Source organism: Notothenia rossii (genome assembly GCF_949606895.1).
Source record: "Notothenia rossii genome assembly, chromosome: 4".
In the NCBI taxonomy this organism is placed as follows: Eukaryota; Metazoa; Chordata; class Actinopteri; order Perciformes; family Nototheniidae; genus Notothenia; species Notothenia rossii.
In genome coordinates, this window is record NC_136902.1 from 34338525 (window position 1) to 34347101 (window position 8577).

The window sequence follows — 8577 nt, forward strand, 5'->3', positions numbered from 1 at the left end:
CTATTCGTACTTACAACTTGGAAGGCATCCCAATTAGCCTTTCCCAATTTCCATCTAGGAATTCTCTTTTCCTTTTCAAACCTTATGTTGGTCCCAACCTTAGTCATTACCGTATAATGATCGCTGCCCACTGTAGTATGCTTTACCACATTCCATGTACTTATACTACCTGCTAAAGCACTAGATACAAATGTCCGATCGAGTACTGTTTCTATATTCTTCGTGCAATTATATCGTGTTCCTTCTCCATTGTTAATACACACTAGCCCGAGGTCATCTATAAATTCCTCAACTACTTCACAATTTGCATCTGTGCTACTGCTTCCCCATAGCGAGTTATGTGAACTAAAATCCCCACACCATATTACTTTGTCTTGCAGCGAACCCCCAGCATCCTCTAATATCCTTTGATCTAATTTCCCACATGGATTATAATAATTTACTCTATCTATAGGTCCTCTATCATTCCATACCCTTATAACTATTGCTTCATGATCTATACTTACATGCATAACTTTGTAATTTATACCACTCTGTATGAATGTTGCAACTCCTCCCCCTCTGCCAGAGTCCCTATCTCGTCTAACTGCAGTATATCCCTTCACAATAAAATCCAGTTATGGTTTCAGCCATGTTTCCTGAATACAAAGAACATTAGGTTTCTCTCCCAGGTTGTCAATATATTTTTTTAACTCTTGTCCATTTGCAATTAAACTTCTAGCATTCCACTGCAGTACAATTAACACCATCAGGATGATCCAGTCCATGACTGAGGTTGTTGGACGTCATCATTTAGGATATCTTTCACATTTTCCCAGTGCATCCCTTTCACATCAAGGTACTTTTCAGCTGATTTGACAATTATTTTGATTCTTTCATTCCAGCTTGTAGTCTGCGCTGAACAGTTGATAATCTCTGCCATAAACAGTATAAACTCTCTTTTACTCACTATCAGAGTGTCCTCCTTCAACTTAACACAGTTGTGGACATTTTCTGTTTCTTTGCTCTTATTGTTGTTTCCCATTGTAACCTTCGTTCCTCCAGAAACTGTCTTCGCTGCCTCTGCATAGCTAACTCCCTGCGTCACCCTGACTCGCTGCACCTCTTCTGCTTTCTTGCTAACCTCACATCTACGGTACGCTGAGCTATGCTCCCCACCGCAATTGCAACATTTCAGCTTTGCCCCTTCTTCACATTTGCCGTATACGTATTCACGATCTCCACCACATCTGCCAGACCTTTGTTTTCCCTTGCACACTGCCGCCACATGTCCAAATCTCTTACATTTAAAACATCTTAGCGGTGGTGGAACATACGCTCTATCGAAATCAGTCGGAAGTCGCAACGGCTCATTTCAAAATAAACGTGGATTTGCGTAAAAAACTATTTTTTCGGGGTTCGGGTGTTTCGTTTGATTTTAAACAAACAAAGTCTTGGCTTTCAGAATATGAAACTTTTATTTCCAAACCCACACGATAAATACATTCTTTAAGCTAGCTTGTAAAGGGAAGATGACAGGCAATCTGCTCTTGCGCAGATTGCCGGGGTTATGAATGTAAGCGTAGAGTAATCATAAATAACACGGCAGGGTCCGTTACAGTTTGTTTTCATCTGATTTCAATTAAACAAAGTCTTGGCTTTCAGAATATTAAACTTGTTTCGGCAAATTCAGATGATAAATACAACTTTGAAGCTTGTAACGGCATAATTACAAGCGGAGAACGGAGTAACTTAACGCCACAGCAGGCATAACAACAGCAGGTGTTTCTCGTGAGGGTTTTCCCCGGGAAACAAACGCAATACACACAAACGCAAAATTACACAACCACACACACACATATACACACACACACACACTCGCGAGCTTCCCCCAGACCAGTAATCCAAACGAAAACATCTTCCCTCCGTAGTATTTTGATCATTTGCTCCGCTAATAATCAATCAGATCGATGGATTCCAGAGAAGAGAAAACTTTGAAGGCGTTTTTCTCAAAATGATGACTCTGTGACAGTCATTATATAATGTGACCTATTTCGCTTAATATTTGGAGTACAAAAACAATCCTGATATCATTAGAAAGCTAGGAATATCCTCTTTCCAGCAGCGTATACAACTCAAAATGTGTCTTCGGGTCAATGCGACTGATTTCGATAGAGCAGGTCACATATATACAATAAGTATCTTTTCCGGAAGCCTTTTTTCATCAAAGGTGATCAAAACCGAAAGACTATCTTCGTTAATCCCATTGCGGTTTGCTTTCATGCGTTTGACATCACTTATTTTTGCATTTGTTATATTCCCTTTCACATCATCAGCTGATATTCTGACGGGGATTCCTTTCACAACTCCCCTGACTAGCTTTCTACCACTGAACAGTGAACATTCCACTTTCTTACCCTCCACGGCACTCATCTTTATTGCTCTCCCTTGTTGCTCTCTATCCCTACATTTGATCAACATTGATCCATTCCTCAATACTTTAGCACTCATTACCTCCCCGATTTCTTTACTGATGGATTTAGTTAACCATATAGGGTTCAACATGCCGAACGAAGCTCCCTCTTGCGCAAGTTTCACAACCACCATGAACTCCTGTTGCCTATTTCCGACTACTCTTTCTCTCCTTTCATCCTCACTATTGCTCTCATCCGAATTAGTATTTCTCCCTTTTTACGTTTATTTCTCCTCAATATATCCCATTTTCCATTTTCACAACTCCCGCCTGTTGCGTCCATGTCTCCTGACTCGCTTCCTGCCTTGTCACTTCCTTCTGCCATCTCTCGTCCAGTCACAGTCCAGTGTTGCCACCACCGTCTACCAGAAACAGCTAGCGTCGCCGTCTGCCTCCGCCCGCCTAACCCTAATAACCGCCTGCTGGCACTAGCATTATTTTAAGCAATATGACAGTGGTATCAATTAGTGATGTTACGTATTGCGCAGAGGCTTCTGAGCGTGTGTCGAGTAATCCCCGAAGCTTTTTGTGAAGCTTGTATCGTTTTGGGCCATTGACATCATCGATGACAAACGAAGCCTCGCTGCCTGTCGATACCACGTGACTGCTTCAGAAAGTGCTTTAGATCGGTTGAACCACTACGCTCATATTACCCATGGATGTATGATAAGAACCATATTACCCCTCCTGTACCCGGGCCCGGCGGTGACACGATGGAATTAAGAGAGCTCAGACCCTCACTTATATAGAGGTCGGAACATGTCATAAGTATAAATAGATACAAGCATAAATAAATGTAGGAATAAAAACATGAATAAATAAATGAATAAATACAGGAATAAGTAGTATATAGTGTGTTCAGTCAAAATCAGTGTGTGCTGTGGCTCAGCTAGAAAGCAGTTGACTCACAACAGCAGGGTCCCTGGTTCAGCGACTGGTCAATACGTCTTTTTTGTTGTTTATAAAAGCTACAGCTAAATGAGATAATGCAGTTAATAAATGCATTATTTTATATGGTTTAGCCTTTCTCATGCTACAACATGGTTAAGCTTACGAATATTACAGAGTGTCCGCGGGGTCTTAAAAAGTATTAAAAGTTGATAAATCAATTTAGCAAAAATTAAGGCTATTAAAAAGTATGAAAAAGTATTAAACGGCATTTTCCAAGGTATTAAGAAGTCCCACAGCAACGACAACATGAAACACCCTTTAATTTACTGAAACGAAATGTCGGGAAACCCCCTCAAGGCGGCCCCATGCATAGCGCGCCGTAAAATGCTGCTTCTTATTTTAAGTTTTGTTGCCTAGCTCCGCTCTGTGGGGGGGGGGGGGGGGGGGTCCCAAGGTGGGTAGACCGGCATACGCAACGCTCTGGGGGTCCAACGGCTCCGTGTGTAAGCCCTATATCAGGGGTCTGCAACCTTTTGGACCAAAAGAGCCATTTTGCTCCTTTTCCCCCCAAAATGTTTTGTCTGGAGCCGCAAAACTATTTCATAGCTTGATAGCTAATAAAGTTGTATTTATTGTTATATCAGACAAAAACTAGTTTTTTTGCATTTATTAGGCTATTTATTACATTATATACAACTGTTAACCTCTAATAAGAAACAAAGAACTCCTATACACAAGTTATTGAGCCGTTTCCGCTCTATATCCTGAACTCCTCCCTTCGATGCAATGCACTTCCGTTTTGGCGGACTGGGTTTGTTTTGCTAGCTAGCTCCATTGTGCCGACAAAGCACTGATATCGCAGAGACAAAGAGGATATAACAATTACAACATGAAGAAAAGTGGTTCGGGAACTACGTGTGCGGTAGTTGGTTGCAATCACTCGAGAAAGCACCTGAACGAGTGGTTAGATAGAGAGTGCTACGACCACAAACCAGCACCCAGCACCCAGCCATGTTGTTCATTAAATACAGATAAACACAACAAATACTGCATGCATTGTATTTTTTAATATTATATATGAATATTTTCATAGTGATGTAATTGTGTGGGCTGCTTTTATATTTTAATTTGTAATACCTGTTAGGATTAAACATGTGATCTTTCTTGTTGAAGCCATTTCTTTAGTTTCCTCTCAACAATTAATTAATTCAGTGTTATTTATGTACAGTATGAGCTTAATATGAATGATGAACTGTGTTAAAAGAAATTGTAGCACTCTAAGGAACATATGAAATGCAATAATGCAATAACAGTGCAATAATGAAATTAAATTACATCAAACTTTATTTTCACTCAAACAGTACAGGCACATATGATATATTGCACAGCATAAAGAGATCATGTAAATTGTGCATTATGTAAACAACAGACAACTGTTGGCTCCTGTGGGCATGACCTAAATAAGGCAGTTTATTTTGGTTTTAAAATGCTGAGATATTTACTGCAGAACTGTAACCTTCCCTCAACAAAATCGTCAACAATTTTCGGGAGCATGTGGGCAAAGTAGAATGTGCGCAGCCTTATGATATGCCTTCAGACTGTCCATTGCTTTTCCATCTATTGCCATGGATTGAACGAAGTAGGAGCAAATTTTGCTGTACGTTATGCTGGGCCACGTCGTCATGTTATCCTCCCAGTTTTGCACTGAATTCGGGTGGGGGAGAGTAACGCCATCTCCAGTCAAAGAAGTAGAATCGTGTTCCCAAGCTAGCATCACTGTTAGCATCGAAATCGCTGTGTTTACACCAGTGCCCGTCTGACTGTTTACACCGGTTTACACCGACAGACGCTGTGCAAAAGACTTCCGGCGGAAATGAAGTGCATTTGTGTAGGGTTATGGCGCTACCCGTGGTTTGGCGCGTAAACTTGTCTATAAGGAGAATTACAAATAATACACAGGCCTACTTTAAAATAAATTAAACACAGCACTTGGGGAGTCCTCTGAACATTTGAAGGAAAACAAAATATTATTAAAATGGGCCCACTTTGAAATAAATAAAACATATAGCTGCACCCTAAAAAGAGTTAAAGGTAGGGTAGGTAAGAATGGAGAAACCAGCTCGAGTGCGCTAGAATTTGAAAATACACAACCGGAAAAAATAGGCCTCTTCCTTCAGACTTTCTTACAGAGTCCCTCCTCCAACACATACGAACGCGCATCATCAATGAGGCCACGACATAAGTTTGTGCACAGATGGAACAGAGATGGAAGGCTGACAGGCAGGTAGGCCATCCAGTTATTTTAGCCAGGTCGGCTAAAATGATTGGTCGTGCTTTTTACAGCGCTACGGCTTCCAGAGATGAATTTTTGTATGTACTTATTGTCAAAGCATTTAATATATTCATTGCTATCGGGACGTTAAGAGCATTCCATGGAATATAACAAAAAGTGTTTTCTGAAATAAATTACATACCCCATTGAATTATGACTGAAGATCGTCAGCTGTCTTCCTCTCCCGTGTTGTTCCTCGATACGTAAAGGCTGCAGCACCTTTGACAACTTCTCTCTAGATATCAAACATACCGGTAAACCAGCATCGTTTGCTGTGAAAGCATATAACTCTGTCCACACAGAATTAAATCCTGTGTTCCTCCGGTACTTTTCTTTGATTTATCCATAGTTCGCTCATCGAGCCGGGGGTCCCCGCGCGAGTGCCTCCAAGAAAAGGCGCTCGCGCGGGACCGTAGCAGGATGTGACGCATATTTTAGTTGACCTAATTAAAACCGTTTTGTTTTTTATTTATGTGTCACAGTATCACCTCAAAATAAAAGATACGAAACATTTTCAACCTTGCAACAAAATATAAATAGTCCTACAAGTACTTTTATTTTATTTCCTTCTTATTTTTGTCTAAGCTCAAGGGAGCCAGAGCAGAGGGCTTAAAGGGCCGCATGCGGCCCGTGGGCCGCGGGTTGCCAACCCCTGCCCTATATGATCATTTTCTGATAACGATGAAATAGCCCGCCTCCCTCTCCCCACGTCTCCTGCTGCTGCTGGGCTGTCAGAAGAGGGGGAGGAAAAGAGAGGCAGGCACCGTTTATTAAATATTATTATACAGAGAACAGAGTCGTTATCAATTTGTTTTAAAGCTCAATAAAAAACAAGGAAGACCTCTGATCGGCACTTTTCTAATTTTGTACGGAAGATTTAAACTTTAACAGACATGTTGACCGGCGGAACATTTTTTTTTAACGGAAACTCTGCCGCACGGTTCCCTCGTCCCTTGGAAGAGGCGGAGAGGTGGGTGTTTTTCATCTGCTGGTGGACTACCTGAGAAATATACAGCAGGAGAACACGCCGTCCACCGCGGAGAATAAATAGAAGGGCAACCATGGCAACCATGCTCCGGGGTCTTCTTCGCTGCTTTTGGTGTATTTTGTGGCGGCAGCAGCGCCACTTACAGGCCTGGCATATGTACTAGAGCGTTTCCAGCATTTCCAGCGGTCTAGTGTGAACGGACACATTAATGAATCGAATGCGTGTGAACGGAAGACTTTTTTGCGTTTGCGTATGCGTTTTACCGTATGTGTCCTCGTGGGGCTGGGGTCTAAGCCAAACTATATCCGGTCACACAGAGATCTGCTATTTTAAAGTAAAGTCAACACATATCGACCCTAATATAGTCTATATTAAGAACGAGAAAAGTCTTAACATATATATCGTTTTTTGTAAACATATGACAAATGTGTGAGGGTGATGACGTCAGAGCATCGTCCTATGTGTCAGGGCTTAGCCCCGGACAGCCCCAGCCCAATTTAATATGGCATTACCCCGCTGAAGCTCACCAAAGTTTAATATATTTCATCGTTAAAAGTGTTGTCAATTGTTTTGTTTATTGGTCAAATACTGGTTTCTAATGGTTTCTGAGGAGTTTTACTGGAATGAAAGAGCACAGAGTAAAGAAGCAACAAAGCAGCATACTGCATTAAACCTGACCTTTACAGAGAGGTTGAAGTTCATGGGGAGAGGAGGCTTCAGTAGTCTGTCTGCGCTCTGTTTAGTTGTGCTATCTTACAATCAATATAGTAAATGTGAGGTAAAGTGTGTAGCCAATGTAACCGGTTAGAACTCAAAATTGCGATGAGGTCTTAAAATGTATGGAAAGGGTCTTAAAAAAGGTCTTAAAAGGTATTAAATTTGACCTCAGGATTCCTGCATTTACCCTGTGTTATTAAGGAATACAAATCCCTCTTTGCAATGTTTACCAGCCTCCTTAGGCTTTTCAATCACAAGCATTAAACTGTAATAAAAACAATATTGTTAACATGAAAATATGATTTTATGTTCGTTGTTTAGAGTTATTCTAAGGCTTTACTCATTGGGAACCCGGTATGAGATAGCTGATCGAGCACACTGTTGAGATGTCCAATCTGCCTGTTTTACACACTTTGACCAACAGGGGGTTTGTGTTCAAATGAAGCCCATGATGAAGCCTCATGAGATGAACCCTTTTGCGAACCAATTGGCTGGAAAGCTTCAAAAGGCTTCATCTCGCCATCACTATTACATGCTCTCGCATTTTGCACCATATCTACCTTCATAGAAGGGAATGCATTGGTTTGTGGCAGGAAACTGGATTTCAAATTATTTTGCACTCCATTGCACTTTTTGGCTATTAAGGTTGTTTCGTGCCGTAGTGGGTGCTTGTGTGTCTGGGTGTTTGTGTGTCTCTCTCTCTTTCCCCCTGATTGTCTCCAGGTGCAGCCTCTTCCTCAGGTGCTCCTAATCCCCAATCAGGGCCTCCATAATGGACCAGAGAAAGGCTGCAGTCGCTCTCTCCTTCTCCTGTGGCGCATGTGTACAGCATGGTGTCTCTGTGTCTGTGCAACCCACTCTCATGGCATTTCGTGTGCACCAACACGAATCAATAGATTCGTGTTCACCAACACGATTTTCCCCTTTTTTTCGTGTTGCACAGCACGATTTTAAAAGCAATGTATTTCTATTGGTAGTCTCACGGCATTAGGTGTTATAGGAAGACCGGAAGCTGTGTGGTTCAGAAAAGCATGTTCTTACTCAATATCAAGCCACAATTATTGCTTTTATTTTAAATCGTATAATTTCTGACTTTTGTTGGCGTCCGTGAGGAAAATAAATGGGGCTGAGAGCCTCAGGATACTGAAATCTGTATTTTTTAAATCTTATTTTCCTTCTAATTTGTTATTCTTTTCA